Source organism: Podarcis pityusensis, assembly GCF_964106645.2.
Source record: "Podarcis pityusensis genome assembly, chromosome: 4".
NCBI lineage: Eukaryota > Metazoa > Chordata > Lepidosauria > Squamata > Lacertidae > Podarcis > Podarcis pityusensis.
In genome coordinates, this window is record NC_138027.1 from 43,205,448 (window position 1) to 43,226,052 (window position 20,605).

General features: G+C 42.2%; 1 protein-coding gene and 1 long non-coding RNA gene across 5 annotated transcripts in view; both read right to left on the reverse strand.

Annotated features, from left to right (window-relative positions):
• Window positions 1-20,272, reverse strand: part of LOC308474971 — a 126,068-nt gene extending 105,796 nt beyond the window's left edge. Inside the window, exon 1 of the long non-coding RNA XR_013985070.1 lies at window positions 20,131-20,272. This is a non-coding gene — a long non-coding RNA (uncharacterized lncRNA). The remainder of the gene's footprint in view (window positions 1-20,130) is intronic.
• CADM2 (cell adhesion molecule 2) overlaps window positions 1-20,605 on the reverse strand; it is a 398,136-nt gene that overhangs the window by 376,032 nt on the left and 1,499 nt on the right. The gene's annotated exons all lie outside the window — the stretch shown is intronic.

Genomic DNA, 20,605 nt, shown 5'->3' on the forward strand with positions numbered 1-20,605 from the left:
GCACAATTTCTGTTCTCATCCTGAAGCAAAGTTGTTAACCCGAGGTACTATTTCTGGGTTAGCGGAGTCTGTAACCTGAAGCATATGTAACCTGAAGCGTATGTAACCCGAGGTACCACTGTAATCAACAATAATCTAACTTTTCCACAGTTTCAGACAGGATTCCTTCACAGCTCTAGCTGGAGGGATTGAAATAGCAACTTCTTCTTTGCAAAGGATGTGCTCTGCCACTGAGCTATGGCTCTTATAAGTCCAAGTGAATATGTGATTTACTTATTCAGTAGTCAGATCCAACCATTATGGTAAAAATCAAAACCACTTGTTGGGAATATGTAATGCCAAACCCTCCATGTGTCCCTATTTTCCAGGGACAGGCCCAGAATTATGAAAGCCATCCCAGCTTCTATGTCCCCGGCCAGTGCCACCAACAAGTCTGGTTCTGAACAATTTTAGATATTCCTAATTTAAAACCAGATTTAAAATCTTAAACTTATTGCTTTCCCCCAAATAATGCAAAGGAAAACTTCAATGGAAATTAGGAAGGGTCAGATAAGTGGAAGCTACAACAAAATGTGTCAGTGTGGAATACTCAACTTTGGTACATGCAATTACCTCAGTGAGCAAATTTATAAACGACCATAGTAAACTGCTATGAGTCTAAGCATATTCTGTAATGTAGTTCACATTTCGTGATACTGGAAGATTATTTCTACAAACTGGCACCTGTTTCATCACTTTTTCTCAATAGATAAATATCAGAGGAGAGTATAGAGACAGCCATCACCCTAACTAACTAGGTTTGGAAATTCCACAACTTTTGCACTACATTCAAACAGCCAAATCTTCTGTTTCTTATTAAGTAAAGATCCTAGCATGCACCCTTGGACTATTACCAAAAGGATACCACAGTTTTAGTAGGCAGCTGAATGAAATCCATAGACTGAACTGCAAGTGTTTTAAAAGATGAGTAAAAATTGCAGTTTTGGGTACAAATGTGACAGCACAACTTGAGTACTACTTTTAAAAAGCAATAACAACTAGATGGGGCTGCACATCTGCATTGCCTGGGCTTCTACATGCAAACATAACCAGCAGACATCATGGTTGTATCCCTTTCCTCCTTAAGATCTTTTATTAGTTAAGATACTTATAGAAGTGTCACACAGATATTTCTAGAGCACAATCAATGAACGTGAAACTCATTTTTAAAGTAAGAAATATTGCTTGTTGCCACCACTAGTTTAGAATCATAAACTCATTGAATTGTAGAATTGGAAGACACCCTGTCGCTCATCGCGTCCAATGCCCTGCAGTGCAAAGTAAAAAAGGAAAAGGACCCCTGACAGTTAAGTCCAGTCGTGAACGACTCTGGGGTTGCGGCGCTCATCTCGCTTTACTGGCCAAGGGACAAACGTTTGTCTGTGGACACCAGAGCAGGACACCAGAGCAGGACACCAGAGCAGGACACAGAAATTCCGTTTACCTTCCCACCGGAGCGGTACCTATTTATCTACTTGCACTTGACGTGCTTTCGAACTGGTAGGTTGGCAGGAGTTGGGAACGAGCAACGGGAGCTCACCCCATTGCAGGGATTTGAACTGCTGACCTTCCAATCGGCAAGCCACCCGCGTCCCCTATTGCAGTGCAAGAATCTCAAATAATAATCATCCATGAAAGGTGGCCATCCAACCTCTACTGAAAAATGCACAGTGAAGGTAAGTCCATACCAGGGCTTCTTTTCAGCCAGAACTCACCAGAACTCAGTTCCAGCACCTCTCGAGGTGCTGGAACGCACCATGAACACCTCCCCCTTTCTCTTAAAATGGCAATGGAGAGGTACTGGAACCCACCTGAGAGGTGCTGGAACTGAGTTCTTTTCTAGAAAAATAGCACTAGTCCATTCCACTGTCAAACAGCTGTTACCATAAGAAAGTTCTTCTGGTGTTTAGTCAGAATCCCCTTTATTCTAACCTAAAGCAATTGGTTCAGGTCTGACCCTCTGGAACAGGAGAAACAAGCTTGCTACATCTTCTGTGTGACAGCCTTTTACATATTTGAAGATGGTAAACATATCTCCTCTTAGTCTCCTCTTTTCTGGACTAAACATCAATCATTTCTCAAGTCAAGGACTGGCAGGGCTCTGAAGAATGTGTGGTGGAGGCAGGGGCCAGGAATATGGCCCAGGAGAGCAGGCCAGCAATTTATGGGGCTTGGTACCACCAGCAAAGAGTAACAGAAGCACAGGTGGATTAAAAAGGAATCATGCTTCACTTCTTCCAACAGCAATAGGGACAGATGCATAGGAAAGGAGCTTTGACAGGACAGTAAGGAATGAGGCTGTTATGGCCATGAGAAGGGCTTCGGTCAGGTAAATCTATGCCTCTTGCCACATTCCTACATGAGGAAAGTAGACTGTAAACTATTGATCCTTAGCTGATCAAGATGGTGCCACAGAACATGAACAGAAAGAATCAATTTACACCTGCAAATCCTTGTCTCTGCTATTTTCCATGATACCAGTTGAAATCTTAAGCCAGGGTAACTCTGTTGTGTCTTGTTGTTAATAAACTGTTTTTACTTATTTTTTTAATGTTAATCAATCTTGGGTTAATGAATATGGAAATTTAATTGATTAACAGTGCAATCTCATACATGTCTACTCAGAAGCCCTGCTGAGTTTAATGTGGCTTACTCCAAGGTAAATGTGTACAGGACCGTAGAACATTTCAGTGAAGTGACATCCCTAGTAATTATACAACTAAGCATAACTAATTTCAAGGTGTAAAATACACAGTGTTCTTTCCAACTTCAACTGCATTCCCCATCACCATGCCAGCTGTTATTTACATGTAGTGTATGTAAAAGGCAGAAAGCTGAAAGAAAACTATTGTTAAAAGATAGCAATTACTTATGCCAAACAACAACAAAAAAGACAATGTAGCCAAATTCTTTGATGGAAAAGAAAGTGATGTTCAGAAATAAGCCAGAAGAATTCAGCTAAGATACAAAGATGAAAGAACAGCACCACCTAGTTCCCTACCTAAAAGTTTCCAAATATATTACAGTGACAGGCTTTTACTTCTGCAAACTCGTTTCAAGAGCCTAGATATTATTGCTTGTTTTATGTCTAAATAATATACTGTAACATCCAATAGCAAGCTTGCCACTCTTTAGCAAATAGTGTATATAAAACAGATCCAGAAAATACTGTTAAAATGAAATGAGGCACAACCTTTAGCTACAAATTCATCTTTGTGTGCGCATAAGGCTTGGTTACTATATTTCCCTTTTTCTCTAAATTAGGCTTTCAATGTGCATGTTTAAAAGGGGGAAATGCTTCTTAAAAAACCTATACTGTACCTTATAAAACCAATGCTTTCTCCAATGCAGACATTTTGAACACAAGCAGATGCAAAATAGCTTTTCAGAGCCTCACAAATCTTCTAAAAATACTGAAAATATCCAAAGTATATAAAGAAGAACATGATTGTTTTATGCATTTTTGAAATGTACTTAGGTATGCCCTTTAACTTAGAGCACAAATTTGCACTATCATAGTGTTGTGCCCTCATAATTAAAACTTATTCCAGAGTGAAAGTCTTCAGCTTGTACAGATTTTTGTGGAGTCGTCCCCTTATGCTCACATAGGTCCCAAATAAAACAATGTGTGTGCACCTATATATTTTCTTGTGAGAGGTGGACTGTGGCAAAGACATATGAATTCCTGAATCTTGTAGCATTTTGTACTCATACAGAGGATCTAGTACTGAAGTTGACAAACTTTTTAGGCCAATGGAAACATCTACTGGCAGTCACAAAATATCTGTCACGGGGGTGTGACATTCTGGGGGGGCAGTTCATGAGAGGCCTAGCCAGTGCAAGCAGCTCTCATGGATTGTGGATCTTTGAGGGGATATTTATTGTTGTGGATGTGGTGGGGGGGTTAACAATAAAAAATATGTTCCTGGCAGACTGGGAATATACCCTCACCCACCCAAGTTTAGGATGTAACTAAGTTTTAATAATAAAGAAAACTGTAACAAAATAACAATGAGAGAAACTAAATACAGTAACATGAGGCAAGTCTGAGGCAAGAAGAGGCAGTTGGTCCCTCTTAATTGACATTCTTAACTAAACACACACACTGAAGGGAGAGGCAGATTCCGGAGCAAAACACACAAGCCCTGCCCACCAGATACCAAGCACTCTACTATTCAAATTAGGCCCCAGTGTTTTTCTTACATTACTGAGACCTGTTTCATGTGCAATAAATAGGAGGTAGTAGTGGACACAATGGTGCCTGGAGCTACTGCACTGGCAAACCCTGCAGTCTGTTCATTCATTCAAATATGAATAATTCAGTTTTCACCCTTCATTGAACTCTCAATAGAGCACACAATAAGATTCCCCATCAAATATAAATCATTAGAATCCAAAACAGTAGACTCAAAGTCATTCAAACAGCAATAATACCACCACAACAGAATAATTAGCTCTCTCTCTTCCACTGATCACTGAAAGCTATTTTAAAACAGCAGGATTTTTAACTTAAATACAGGTCAGGGGAGGAAACCACTTTAGTTTTCAGAGAGCATATCAATGACATGGTATTCCACAACTAAAGCAAACCTACATCTTACTGCCATTGTCTGGACAATACAAATTGATGGTCCATGTGTATGTTTGCCCCTCAGCAGATTTAAGAATCCCCCTCCCAGGAGGGAATAATGGAGACAACATATCAGACTATATCTTAGGCAGCCATTTCTAGCACTTTCTCACATTCCAACCAGAAAAGTATAGTTTCCATTAAACTGAGCAACTGTCCTGTTAATTCCACTACTGCTTTTATTTCACAATAATTGCTTAGAACACATAACATTTTTCTCACTCACAAGGCTAAAGTTTATTTCCCCTTCAGTGTTGCCTTAACAACTTCATAATTCACAGAAGCTGTTCCATTTCCCAGCAATATTTTGGTCACCGTTTTGTTTTTGGTATTAGTTTGATAATTTCTCAGTTATACTACTAATATATAGTTATGTTTTCATAGTCATTAGTGCCATTACATGCTGCTGTTAACTTTGCACAAAAGAATATAAACTGTTGTTCCTTAAGCAGCAAATAAAGAATGCCATGCAATGCCTTTAGCCTTCTATTTTTATTTTTTTTAGTAAAATCCAGCTGCAGTACCATTAAAAGTAATCTCACATTTATGTTGTTACTAGTAGGTATAAGTTTTTCTTGAGTCTAGTAAATATAACCAAAGTATGTGGTATTAAAAATGGGAAGAACTACATGGCTTTTATGATGGCTTTGAGATTTGTTTCATCGTAAAAAGGAAAACAAATTTGAACTATTATTGCGCTACAGTATTACAATAGCTACAATACAGTAGTACAATGCAACACACCACAAATATAAATGCATGTTATGGTCATTTTCACCTGAAACTATGCAAAGTTCAACAGGATTTCACTTAAGTAGTACATTAAAAACAACAACCGCAAATAGCTCTCGGGTGTTTCAATTAAGCTTTACAGTGCATATAGCAGGTGCGGACAACTTGTGTTCCAAGAGCTGCGTCTAGTCCTAACTGCATGTGACCCTTTGACAAATTTCAAAAGCTCTCTGCCTGTGATCAGTTTAGACCTCTGATAAGGGGCAGCTGAGCTGTCCCATTCTCAATGGGGGAAAGAGGGAAAGAGAGAGAAGTAGCACTCCCACCTGCTTCTTACTATGGACACTGCTGCCTTTAGTCCCACTCACAGCCTCCCTTTTCAAGCTCACATATAATGTAGTAGACTGAAAGCACAAGGACCATTCACCACTCCCCAAGGCCATCAGAGAATCCCAGGTATAAATCACTCATAGACCATGCTATTTTGAGCAAAGCAAGACCAGGCTAACATTAAATGAGTGAGGCTTGGGATGCTGCAATGTGGGGAAGAGCAACTGCCCAACTTCCCCATAAAAGGGCCAGCTGCACTGAGGGAAAAGAGAGTGGTGATGATTCATTGAAACTTACAGGGATTAAGGCCAGGCTGACAGGCTCTAATCTCTTCTGCTCTTCGCTGTTGTTGCCACAGAGAGTCCTGGAATGTAGGATGCCCAGCTGCAACCAATCAAGATTCCCTGGCAGTCCTCTGCATTCTGGATGATACTAATCCTTCCATTTAGTATAAGTGGGATCTGCAATAAAATTTTGCTGTGTATACTTCTGTCCTAGCATCCAAGCTCATGTTCAGGGTTCTAGCCAGACATTTCCTCTTGTCCCTGCTTCGTTTTCCATTTTTCTTTTTCAACCGACACAACATTCCCTGGCTAGTGAACAGCTCCAGTTCTTATTACTCTGGGTTCTTTCTTTGTCAGGGGTGGGGTGGCGAGGAGTATTTTTATTTTTATTTTATTTATTTCTGTAAACTGTAGGATTCCCTTGAGCATGCTGATACCTTCCTCTTGTTTTTCAGTAGCCTTGTTTTGGTTACAATGCCATGAGCAGTCACCACCTCAATTTGTTATTAGAGGGAATGATTACCATTTGCAAAGTGCCCCTCCTCCCATTAGACCGACTTTACTCCCACAGCTTGTAATAACTGGATCACAACAGCTATTACAATAGAAGAAAACTTTTTGGTTAGACTTTCAGCTGTCATAAAATAACAAAAACTTAATGCCATGAACAAAAAGGTTTTTGGTGCAGCAGACGAATATTCAGATGAATTACATCTAATTCAGAAACTCATTTCTTATGTTCCCAACTAATTAGTCTGGTCTTTTCCTAGTTAGGAAATAATCACAGCAGTCTCTTGCCATATTGTGTGGCAGGAATAGAAACAGGTCCACTAACACACTGATAATCTAGCAGATGTAGGTCAGTTTGGTATTTTCCATTTGTTCAGATATTTATCCCTAAGCATCTACTGCAACTGACACTGCGAGGTAATTTGTCCTTAAAAATTCTCAGAGCTGTCAGCAAAGCTCTGTGTCCCAGAGCTTAAAAATGTCTGAAGAAGAAGTAGACTTCAGGCTCACAAAATATTGTTTTATAAAACAATATATTCTTGGGATAAATCATGGCCTGAAAGCACTTTGTCGATAGAAAGAACTATATTAAAATGGGATGGGGTAATAAAAAAAATTATTAAAACTATTAATGAGTGGGAACATCAAATATACCACCTTTATGTTTGAATTAGAAGTTACAGAAACTTTTCCATTGCCCAATATGCACAGTATATAAACTATGGCACTCTAATGTACTCAAGGATATTTTGGTTTTCCATTTGGGAAAATAGGGGAAAATATAAAGTTTTTAAATATAAAGGTTTTAAATACAAACTAGCCACATTAAGGAAATACTTATTATCTGCTCTTAGAATTTTTTGTAGATCTTGGTGCTATCATATAGTAACAGAATATACTATTTTTGGCATACTAACTTAGAATTATTCATTCCTATATATATATATATATATATATATATATATAATATTATTCAATGTCATTCATTCATTCTACCTGTCAGGGAACTGCCATCGGAAGGAAGGGAAGTGAAAGGGCTCACACAGGTTGGGAGAGACTCAGCAGCTGAAGAGGGAACCAGTAGGGGGAGAGGAGCTGGGCTGAGGGAAAGGGAGCTGGAGGGATGGCTCAGAGACACTTCCAGCGAAAACAGTGGGGAGGTTTCAGGACCTCCTGTAGGGACACCCACTCCTCGCCGGAAACTGTCACGCAGAGAGTCCAGAAGACGTGTTTCCGTTAAGGAGCTTTTATGTTGGAAGCGATTCCGAAAGCAACCACTGTCGGAATCTGCCAGCGACTGACGGAGCCATGTTTAAGGGGCTCCGTTACAGACAGAGGTTTGCAAACTTGACCAAACTCTGAGGGACTAGGATTTTACACACAAGCAGCTCATCGTCCCATCACAGCATTCCGACAGTCTTCGTGAGCAGCTTGTGCAGGAGAAGGCATCATGAGCAACCCAGCCGGAACCGGAGAAGCAGGAGCTGGAGCGGGTCCAAGCCTGGAAGAAAGGTACCGGGTGTTGGAGGTCCAGCTAGCGCTGCAGACGGCGAGGCTTGAGGAGAGGAGGGCTCAGGATGCAGACAAAAAGGGGAAAGACACCCAGCTCGTCAGAAAGGTACCAGGATTGGTGCAGAAGTTTGGGGGGGAGCCCAAAGACTATCATGGCTTTCGGACAGAGATGCAATATGCCCTCAATCTGCAGTTTGATGAATTCCCTGACGAGGAATCAAGAGTGGCTTTCGTGATTGGGCATCTTGAAAAGGGGGCGAGAGACTGGGTTAGACCCCTGATGGCAGCGAATAGTGACGTCCTAAAGGACACGATGAAGTTCTTTCGCGCCATGGATCTGATGTTTTCCAGCGATATTGAACAGGGAGTGGTCCGCAGACAGTTAATGGCTTGCAAACAGGGGAGCCGATCTGTCCGTGAGTACTGGACTGAATTCACCATGTTGATCCATAAATTGGGGTGGGATCTATCGGCGGAACCCATTCAAATGCTTTTTGAAGAAGGGCTTTCTTCGGCTGTGAAAGACGAACTTTCCCGGGCGCCCAGGGCGGAGTCTATGGACCAGCTGACCAAATCAGCGCTGACCATAGGAGCGCGCCAGGAGGCGAGAGCATTGGAGAGGCGGGAAGGGAAGGGGGAACGTTGGAAGGAGTTCCGCATTCCAGACATTCCAGAGCCAACTTTCCCGCCGGCAGAGCCGATGGAAATCGGAACAGCGCGCGCGCGCGCAGTTTCAAAGCCCAGTGAGGGGGGAAAGAAGGAGGGAAAAGGCGCCCGGAAATGCTATCTCTGCCAACAGCCAGGTCACTTTGCCAGAGTCTGCCCCCAGAGGAAGGAATGGCAAGGGATGGTAGGAGCTGTGGAGGGAAGAGAGGAAGAAATACCGAAGCAAGTAAAAGCCAACGCCTGGCTGCCACCGTCGGGGCACAGCAGTCAGGCCAAAGAGCAGTGAAAGTGCCCACGCCAGAACCTCCTAAACCCGCCCTAGTGATAGAAGTGGCGCTAGAGCTGCCAAACGGACACCCTCTAAAGATAAAGGCGCTGTTGGACTCAGGCAGCTCCTGCAATTTCATGAGCAAAGAGTTTGCAGCTGAACACCAGATACAGACGATCCCTTTAAGCAACCCCCTGCAGGTGACCACGATCGATGGCAGGGAGCTGTTGGGAGGAGAAGTCAGCTTGCAGACCGTCCCAATGATAATGAAGGTGGCAAGGCACACCGAACTGATAGCGTTTAATGTGGCCACCTTGGGAGGAGCTCCCATTATATTGGGGATGAGCTGGCTAGCGTTACATGATCCGCTGGTGGGCTGGCATCAGAGAGTGGTTTCTTTTGGTTCAGCACATTGCTTAGAACACTGCAAAGAGGGAAAGGGTTTGGCAGGGGCCCAAGCCACCCTAGCAGGGACTGAAGTAACGGAGAACGTGAAGGTACCACGACAATACGCAGATCTCCGCGACGTCTTCAGCGAAAGGGAAGCTGACCAATTACCCCCGCATAGACCCTTTGACTGTCAAATCAATTTACTCCCTGGGGCACAGCTCCCTGTAGGCAAGCTGTACGCCATGTCAGACAGAGAGATGCAGGAGCTAAGAGAGTTCATTGACAAGAACCTGAAGAGAGGGTTCATCAGAGAGTCCAGGGCGGTGGGGGGCAGCCCAGTGTTTTTTGTGGATAAAAAAAACACGAACAAGCCGAGGCTTGTGTGTGACTTCAGGGCCTTAAATGCAGTGTCAGAACCAGTGGCTTTCCCTATGCCCAGGATTGACGACATTTTGACAAGGGTCAGGAAGGGAAAGATTTTTACTAAACTGGACCTAAGGGGGGCGTACAACCTGATACGAATAAGGAAGGGGGATGAATGGAAAACCACCATGTTCACCCCTTTGGGGGCATTTGAATATTTAGTTATGCCCTTCGGCCTACAAGGAGGCTCCGCGTGCTTTCAATCGTTTATGAACCACGTCCTGGGGCCTTTGCTTTACAAGAATTGTGTGGCCTTCTTAGACGACGTGTTGGTGTATTCTGAGAATGAGGAGCAGCATGTGAGAGACGTCAGAGAAGTGTTGAGCAGGCTGCAAGCCAACCAGCTGTGGGTGAAACTGGAGAAGTGTCAGTTTCATACCAAGGAGGTGGAATTCCTGGGGTATCGCCTGTCAGACAAGGGATTGGCCATGGATCCCGGCAAGGTCCAGGCGGTGCTGGAATGGAAAACACCCAAAACAAGGAAGGATGTGCAGAGGTTCCTAGGATTTGGGAACTTCTATCGTAAGTTCATCCGAAACTTTGCCCACCTGACGGCGCCCATTACGGACTGTCTCAGCAGTAAGAAGAAGTTCGTTTGGACTGAGGAGGCGGAGCGAGCATTTGAGGAACTAAAAAGGGCCTTCGCCTCGGAACAACAACTCCTGCATGTGGATTTACAAAAACCGATGAGAGTGGAAACTGACGCATCAGACAGAGCGATTGGGGCGGTGCTTCTGCAGCCAGGGAAGGAGGAGTCAGAGTGGAGACCGTGTGCCTTTTTTTCGCGAAAGCTGAACAAATCCGAGAGGAACTACACGGTGTATGACCGAGAACTACTAGCCATTCATGAGGCGTTCCGGAGATGGAGGCACCTGCTAATTGGCGCACAACATAAGGTGCAAGTGTGCACTGACCACAAGAACCTAGAGTATTGGAGGACGGCACGAGTGCTCAACCAACGGCAAGTGAGATGGGCCCAGGAGTTCTCCAAATTTAACTTTGAGATTTGTTACGTGCCAGGCCCAGAGAACATTAGGGCGGACGCTCTCTCACGCAAACCTGAATATTTGGAGGAGGAGGGAGCACCCGAAGAGAGACATGTCATTCCAGAGGACCGCTGGGTGTGTGGGGCGGCATTGGTGGGACAAAGAGAACTGGTAGAGGAAACAGAGAATGATGAATACGCCCAGAATAAGCTCAGAGGTCTTAGGGGTGAGGGAGAGGAACCAGGGGGTTTCGAGGAAAGAAATGGAGCTTTGTATTACAAAGGGGCACTGTATATCCCTGAAGGAGACTTAAGGGGGAGGGTACTCAAGCAGTTGCACGACAGCCCCACGGCGGGGCATTTTGGACAACACAAAACCATGTGGTTGGTCACCAGGGAATTTTGGTGGCCTAAGGTGAGGGAAGATGTACGGGAGTATGTAAGAGGGTGTGAGCAATGCCAGCGAGCCAAAGGGGAGAGGCGGGCACCGGCGGGGCTATTAGAACCCTTACCAACCCCAGAACGACCTTGGGAGGCAGTGTCGATAGATTTTATGACTGATCTGCCGAAGTCCAAGGGGAAAACAGCCATCATGGTGGTGGTAGACCTACTAACAAAGATGTGCCACTTTGTAGCCTGCTCGCATGCAGTCACGGCGGAAGAGACAGCGAAGTTATTTGTAGAACACATTTTTAGGTTGCACGGGGTGCCATTGAGGGTGGTCTCAGACCGAGGAAAACAATTTACTTCCAGGTTCTGGAGGAAGCTCATGAGCTTACTGCAGGTGGAGGTCAACTTTTCGACTGCCCGGCACCCTGAAACCAACGGGCAGGCGGAAAGAGCAAACGGGGTCCTCCAGCAATACCTGAGGTGTTATGTCAATGACAGAGAGAATGACTGGGTAGAAAAGTTGGCGCTGGCGGAATTTGCCTACAACAATGCCGAGAATGTGTCCACAGGGATGAGCCCCTTCTTGGCTAATTATGGGTGTCATCCCAGGGCTTTCCCAGGGGGAGAAGGGGAGAGATGGGGTGTCCCGGCAGCCGAGCATTTTGTAGAAGAAATGGAAGCAATCCATCGTCAGCTCCAACTCAACTTAGAAAGGGCGAAGGAAGAATACAAGAGGCAGGCAGACAAGAACCGAAGGGAAGGTGAAACCATAAGGGTGGGAGATAGGGTGTGGCTGTCAACCCAAGGGTTGCCGTTCAAAGGAGGTTGTAAGAAATTAAGACCCAGGAGATTGGGTCCCTTTGAGGTCATTCAACAGGTCAACCCAGTGGCTTTCAGGCTCCGGTTACCCAACCACATGAAACTGCACCCAGTATTTCACAGGTCGTTACTGTCACCGTATGAGGGGGGACGAGAAGGGATGGCCACTCGGGGACCGGTCATAGAAGAAAGGGAATGCAGCAGCCATGTGGCAGAAATCCTCGACGCCAGATGGAAGGGGGATCAGGTGGAGTATTTGGTAGCGTGGGAAGGAGAACCGGAGTCAGAAAACACTTGGGTAATGGCAGAAGATATCAATGACGAGGTATTGATAGAAACGTTCCATCAAAGGTTCCCAAGGAAACCTCAGCCTGTGGAGAGGTTCCGGAGGGAATACTTTGGGACCACCGATGAGGAGGAGGAGTTGGAAGGATTCTCGGAATCGGAAGGGGAAGGGGAGATGGACTCTGAGGAGGAGGAGTACTTCGAGACCAGGAACCGCAACAGGTGGAGAGAAGTGTTCGGGACATCGGAAGATGAAGGAAGTTCATTCCGGGGTTTTGCCTCCTCACCGCCCGTAGAGGAGGGGGCGAGAGGGGATGAAGGGGGCCCTGGAGGGGAGGTGGATGTCAGGGAACTGCCATCGGAAGGAAGGGAAGTGAAAGGGCTCACACAGGTTGGGAGAGACTCAGCAGCTGAAGAGGGAACCAGTAGGGGGAGAGGAGCTGGGCTGAGGGAAAGGGAGCTGGAGGGATGGCTCAGAGACACTTCCAGCGAAAACAGTGGGGAGGTTTCAGGACCTCCTGTAGGGACACCCACTCCTCGCCGGAAACTGTCACGCAGAGAGTCCAGAAGACGTGTTTCCGTTAAGGAGCTTTTATGTTGGAAGCGATTCCGAAAGCAACCACTGTCGGAATCTGCCAGCGACTGACGGAGCCATGTTTAAGGGGCTCCGTTACAGACAGAGGTTTGCAAACTTGACCAAACTCTGAGGGACTAGGATTTTACACACAAGCAGCTCATCGTCCCATCACACTACCCAACAAATATTTTACAGTGCAATGCTATCCATGTCTACTAAAAATCATTCCGACTGAATTCAATACAATTTACTAGATAAATATGTATAAGATAGCAACCTTAGTAACTATAGACAAATGTATCATCTGTCTCAATTTTATTTATATCCTTGCTCTATTCCAGTAAATATAGCATTGAAAATAATACCATAATTCAAGGTAATTTTCTAAATCCATGCTGGCAAGAACTATAGCTTCATACTCATGAACTTTCACTTTGGGTTTCATGCACTTCAAAAAACTGAAGGTTTACATCAATTGAAATAAGTTTCAACCCCTTTTACTTCCTTGTTTCTTGATTTCCTCTGCATGTATTTTCAAAGTCAGTTCCTTTCCCTTGATGCAGAAGACACAGAAATATGAGGCAAATAAGCAGCAAAGGGATTTAAATGTTATGTTGCAAAAAGGTCTTCCTACCATGATACAGAACACACTTGTCAGATTCCCAGTTTTGATCAAATACCTCAAAATTTTCTGGCATATGTAATATTTTAAAATACTTTTTTACAATATTAAATCCTAACATTTATGGTTGATTAGTAATCCAAAAACAGTAGCAATGCTATCATAACTAATACTGCTGTGTTAGACTCTTATAATATTCACAGCTATTATTTCAGAAGCAAGTCAAAACAACCTTCTTAGTTTAAGGTCATGTTTTTTTAACAAAAAAAATCTCAATAAACTTATTTTGTTTTCTTTCATCTGTGCACACAAAAAAATCTATTTCTCACCTATGTCCTAAAAATAGAAGTCTACAAAAGACCCCTGAAGATTGGTTTTAAAGCACCATGGGGACAGTTTAATGCATTAAATCAGGCTAAAGTGAATTTAAGGAGACTCATTTATTTGATATTTTGATTTATAGGGTATTTTTTTTTCTGCCCAAAGCCCCTTCCTCACCCTCAGAGCAGCTTAAAATCCAATGGCATATGGACACAGATGGCTTCCCAATGTCCCCTAGGAATTTTCTGGCCGATATGATACGAGGTGTACTCAGCAGTTTCTGCTAACTGAAACATGTACAGTGGTACCTTGGGTTAAGAACTTAATTCATTCTGGAGGTCTGTTCGTAACCTGAAACTGTTCTTAACCTGAAGCACCACTCTAGCTAATGGGGCCTCCTGCTTCCGCTGCACCGCCACTGCACAAATTCTGTTCTCAACCTAAAGCAAAGTTCTTAACCCAAGGTAATATTTCTGGGTTAGCGGAGTCTGTAACCTGAAGGGTATGTAACCTGAAGCGTATGTAACCTGAGGTACCACTGTAGGTGATTTGATATACTTTCTGTATGACTACATAGATGGCTGAGGGCAGGACTACCATAGGGTGGTTTCCAGTTATTCAAGGTGAAGTGCAAGCTCTCCTGTGAAACTTCCATGAAGTTCCCAGATAATCTAAGGGGTTGAAGAGCAGCCTTGGTCTTACAGCTCAAAAGTGCCTCTGAACGTTGGCTAGGTTCTCTGAAGTCAGAAAAAGAAATCAGTTCAGGAAGCTTTTTGTATATATCTGCATAAACCTTTTCCATTCAGATGCATACATATAAAAAGAAAGTAGCATGTACTGTAAAATATACTTATCCCCTTACTGTTGATTCACAGCTCCTATTAATTTAGGCCAGGGGTGGGGAATCTTTAGTCTCCAGGTGTTGCTGTACTACAACTCTCATCAGCCCCAGCAAACATGGCTAGGATGATGGGAGCTGTAGTTCAGCAACATCTGGAGGGCCAAAGTTTCCTGATCCCTGATTAAGGCCAATGATGCTTTTGTCCAGTATCTCCATTCTGTAGTGACCAGAGAATCCCTGAAATATCATTTGGCTCAACAATGTTTTCCAAGGAAGATGAAGGCACCAAACACAAATAGTACCTTCATTTTACCCTATCTAAATGCACTGCTCTGTTCTGTCTCAAGTCCAAGTGCTGCTCATAGAGAGAGGGTACCAAAGAGGTGACACTTCGAATGTGGACGAATAAGCAGAACTCAGTGTGTGTCATTCATGAACAAGAATAATACAGTACAGAGACTATATATGTACAAGAAGGAGTTATTTTGGGGGTAATGCACTTGATAGTTTAATATAGGAACACCTCAGTGCTCTATATAATAGAGACATGGTCCTCTCCTTCAGCTCACCCCATGGAAACCAACCAAAAATTGACACTTCTGCCCCAGCCAAAATGATAACCAGCAACTCAGCTCTTATCATGGCAAAGACAGCATCTGCATGTCCTCAAAGGTATGCAATATTATAAAAACCTAACAATAAACCTACAATTGTTGCCTTCACTGGCTACAATCTCATTTACTAAAAGTCTTTATGGATATTTCAGGGAGCTAATAGTCAAAGAGGCAGAAGTTGAATCAACTTCCTTTTTTTAAAAAAAATAAAAAAATATTTATTAAAGGTTTCAGAATTACAGAAAAAAAAGAAAAAATTAAAAACAACACTACAATACATACAACTTCCTTTCACACTTTACTTCCTTCAGGGAGGAAAGCAACAGACAGCCTAGATTCTGACATTAGCTGAGACCAAATTTTCAACTTGCAAATGAAAATATAGAATAAGCATAGTGCCCAAGGTATGACCATAGTGTAGCCATAACCTTTAGAATTCAGCATTGTAACCAGTAGCCCAGAAGTCCTTGGGGGATACATTTTCAAAGCCATGAACTATGTTGTTCTTAATGCTCCCTTTTCAAAAGGAAGTTATCATTGCAAATGAGGAAAACGCTAGGTATCTCAACAGGATAACCGATCTCTTCCAGCATGCCAACTAATCCTAAGAATTCATCCCTCATATTATAGCAATGGAATATAAAAGGAGGTGGTCATAAGAACAAAAGTTAACATACAAGCAAAACACATTTCTCACATTTTTCTGACAAACAACTTCGGGATTTAATAACACAAATGTATTTAGAGTATAATTTTCACAGTGTTCAACGTTAGTGATTCAGAACTTATTCTGTTGCATTTACCATCAAAAGGACAACATATTTTGGAACTTTTTATTCTGCAAAAACTTCAACAACATTAGTTGTGCAGCAAAATTCCAAGTTATCATTATACTATTCAAATCAACGTGATAAGAAATGCTTTTTCTTTTTTCTAAATTACTTGCTAAAATTTTCAAAAGGAGTGAGATTATTGCTGGGATGTTTTGCATTTGAGAGATGAAAAGTAACCCCAAACCCAGAGCTGGTAATGGTTATGTGTAGATGCAACAATGATAAGAGTCACATTTCAACAAGGATAGATGCAGCTTTAGTAAACTGAATGGAACTTACTTTGGCCAATAAAATTTCACCTGAAAGGTCAGGGTTGAAAAAAGGGTAAGCAAAGCAGGAGTTCAAAAATATAAACTGCAAACACTATGAAAAGAAACAACAACTGAAGTAAAATACCCAAAAGAGACATATTTAATGGCTAGTTATATTAGTTCTAACAAATCTGTAAAAGAAAATAAGTGTTTTCGCTTATGACATGAGAGTGTACTCTTGCTAATTTACGTCACTGGTAGTGCTGTAATGATTGTTCTCTGTACATATATTTTATTCTAATAAATATTCTTCAAGTTAATAATTGTTCTCTTGTATGTCTGTACACTACCTTAAATATATCCTCTTACTTGGAAGTACCCCTTGACATCTGAGCTAACTTTCAAGTAAACATGCAATACTGTATAAGATGTTCCTCCCATTTTTTCAAAAAATTTACAAATCCAGAGTTGCTGCTTTAAATTTCAAATACTTTTATTTTTCATTGATATTAAATGCATTGGTTAACAGGAAAAACTGTACCTTTTCCATATATAGAATACAAAAAAAGGATTTTGTTTGTTTGTTTATGGAATATAAAAACCAACAAATGTAACATATACAATTAATGCTAAATGACAACTGATGTTATTTTACACCTTCTATTTAGAAAGAAACAAAATGGAATTCATGCAGGGAGGGGGGTGTTTAGCTCTAACATCACATTAAAATATGCTACCATATATTTGGCAAATTTTGCTTCATAGAAAAGTACTAGAAACAGATCAAATAAGTTTCAATATTGCCTACTTCAGGATATTGTGAAGACCACAACACAGTTATTTTAAGGCACAATATTGTGTACAGAGTGCATTAAAGCCAATTCATTGTTCCTGCTTATTTTTAAGCAGAAGAAAAAATATGTTTCTGATTTTACAGACTCATCAGCAAGATGTTTTGAAAAGACATATCACGATCAACCTCAAACACGATTATTAGCTAGTCATCTACTGACAATCATTCAGTGAAAATTTCACTTCAATCACACATTTTCTCAAGGAACTGTAGGAATTGCTCTGAAATATTTACTCAGTGCCAGTGAAGTATTGAGTGTAACAGCTTCTGCATCTAATACAGTGCTATCCAGTTCTCACAAAAGCACAGCACATTAAAGCATTAGATGCCATTTGCATTATCACACAGCAGGGGGCTACAGCAGCTACAATTCTAGCACTTCTGTACACATGAAGTACAGTAAAATATATTTACTGCTGCAATTTCATAGTATATATTATGCAATACACAGCTTATGGAAATATGCTACTTACCTAAAGACTGGTTTTAGTTTATGCAAGTGAGCTTAGGGTTGATTTTATAGAGTTGGTAAAATATCTAGCAATTCCAATGATTTTGCTTTGCAAATTTATAAAACCAAAATAATATATGTTAAGCTTAAGTGTCACCATGGGGAAAATAAAACTTAGGCTGTAGAATGGTTAGGTTGAGATATGTGGGTGGGGCTACACTCACATAATCATGAATATTCACTGTAATTATGGGGGAAGAAACTATCTACACATTCATATTAAAATCTAGGAAAGAAAGAATGCTTCCCCCAGCTTCAACAACAAAAACCATACTGTCATATTTTTTTTATCCATACCACTATCATTAACTGATGTGATGAAGTTATTTAAGTACGTATTTTATACTTTCTACAAATGCTACCTGTCACTTAAAAGGCTTTGTCAGTCTTTCCAGAAGCTGAGCACCCATTATCTCCTCGTAGTGTTGACTGATTGTCATAGCTGGCCTCATGGTTAAGAGAGGTGGTTCTAATAAAGCCAGATTTCCACACTGACCACCTTGATTTTGCAGCCCCAAATCAAAATCAAGATTACACCAGTACACTACACATTTCTAAAAGTATAATAATAATAATAATAATAATACAGATTTACATTTCCAAAGATTTGGATTTCAGGTGGGGGGGGGGGTGAACAGTTTTAGTAGGCATATACTAGCAAAATTAGATTTGGGGTAGATTTGAGTTGTTTCACTCTTTATATAGAAAACACATCCTCCAGAACAGCTACTATAGTGGGGTGGCAAAACGCACGAAGGAAAGGCCAATGGAACTTTCAACTGATAAAATGGAAAGTTTAGAAAGCAAATTAATCTGGCAGAATTAGCTATATTTCCTATACAAGAATAATAGCGTCCACAGTACATTTGCCAAACCTGATGTTAATGTCAAACTAGTTGTGGGGGAAGCAGACTATGGAGTTATCAGCATAATAGAAAGTGTCTAAAAATGTACCTACTGGATGTACTATACTGTCCTTATCAATGTGCATTTATTTCCTGTGCCATCATTGTTTGACTTCAATCCTACAAAGGAGGGCTCAAAACAGGGCACACTACTCAGTCCCTTACATATGCAGAAATATTCAGTTGCATAAAGAGGAAGGCCAGGCAAAGTGTTTTTAAAAGCAGCCTTCTCAGCTACAGTTTGTAAGACTGAATGTTTGAGCTGCTGTTCTTCTTGCCAGCTGTTGCTGAAAATAAAAAAGGGAAGGTTTACCCAAAAATGAGAACACCCCACATTTTTAAAATACATATAGGGAAAGTACCATGTAGGTGATGTAACAAGAAATATGCCATTCTCTATCCTATATGAAAAGGCCCAGCTTGGTTACCTTCATGCACACAACCAAAAATGCATGGCATTTTTCTGTTACCTGATGCTGCCTGCAGTGGTGCAATCTTTTTCCTGGCACAACCACTGAACTGCTCTGTTATTTTAAAAAATGGACAAATCTAGGCAGAAAAATAAGATTTTACACTGGCTGTTTATTATTAAACACATGATGCACTGAATGCAGTGGACAGCGTCCTAAAAATATCAAGTTTTCCTTCAACAGTAGCAACCATAATCATACTGATAAGAAAAATCAATAAAGGGAGCTTCCCCGTTTTGCAGCAAAGAGAATCAACAATTCACATGGAAATTTAACAGTAAGAGAGGCAACCCTCTACATGTGCCACCTGCCAGATTCCCCAATAAATAATCCCACACAGTAGCACCACAGCAGCTCCTTGTACTATGCCAGTCCCAGCAGCTCACACAGATCGGTAAGGAAAGCAAATAGCCAACCGTATAAAATCATTGCAGCCACCAAATGAAATCATTCCACCTCCTTTCAGCACTGCTTTTTAAAAATCCTGCTTGCTCAGAAGATGAAGCAGGGGTTGCAGGCTTCAAAATACAACAGTCACAGACTCACTTAAAAGGTTACCTCTCCTTTCGGAGGTGGGGTGGGTAGGAAGAAAAAGCTTCCCCTGCCTGCTCTGAGACCTCATCTCATGCTACTGCAAGTGCACAGAGGCATGAAATACAATAAACTTTATAACACTGCTACTGAAGAAGACGGTGGGGGTAATGCCACAAGGTCATACTTGGCTCTTTCTGAATTCCCTATACACAGAACGATTGAGACAATTCTTTGCCCCCGGCCATCCTGATGGGGTGGGGAAGCCAACCATCCTGAGAAAAACATGGGGAAGTTGCTGGTGCTTGCTGACCTCATTTACAGCCTCCAAAAGCTGTCTAGATGATTCTTAAGACTCTGGAGTCCTTCGTCCTGACACATTTGGGTATTTAGCTACCCCATCCTCCCCTGCCCGTGGGAAAGGGAAGGGGGTAGCAATATCATCTCTCCCCCCCCTCCAATACTCAAACACTGCAGCCATAAAGGCACACATACACACTCACTCACTCACACACACACAGGCACGCACATCCATTACCCTCATTGCACATTCCAGCACCATGACCACATTCTCTTAACAGCATCAGGAACAACGGAATCTCTAGGCTGGCTCCCTAACACACATTGCTGATTTAATTTGATTTTCAAGGTGGTGGGTGGTGAGGGAGATGGTGATGGGAGCTGGAAATAAACCACCACCTACTTTACATCCACATATTTCCACAACCATCCATTTGCATAACGACAGTAGCTTGTACATTTCCCCCCCTCCGCGCGACTACAATTGTTACATTTCACTTGTGAGGCATAGGATTAGAGCCATTGGTGCAGACATAAGGAACAAGGGGACAGATATAATCCAGCCTCAAAGGGGACTGTGAGGATGCATTCCATATTGGAGGTTATGCTGAGGTGGGGTGCGGGGGGGGGGGGGAGAGAGATAGAGAATAAAGGTTTAGGAGACCTAGCTCTGCACATCTTTAAGTCTCCAGTAAGCCACGCATGTACAGCCT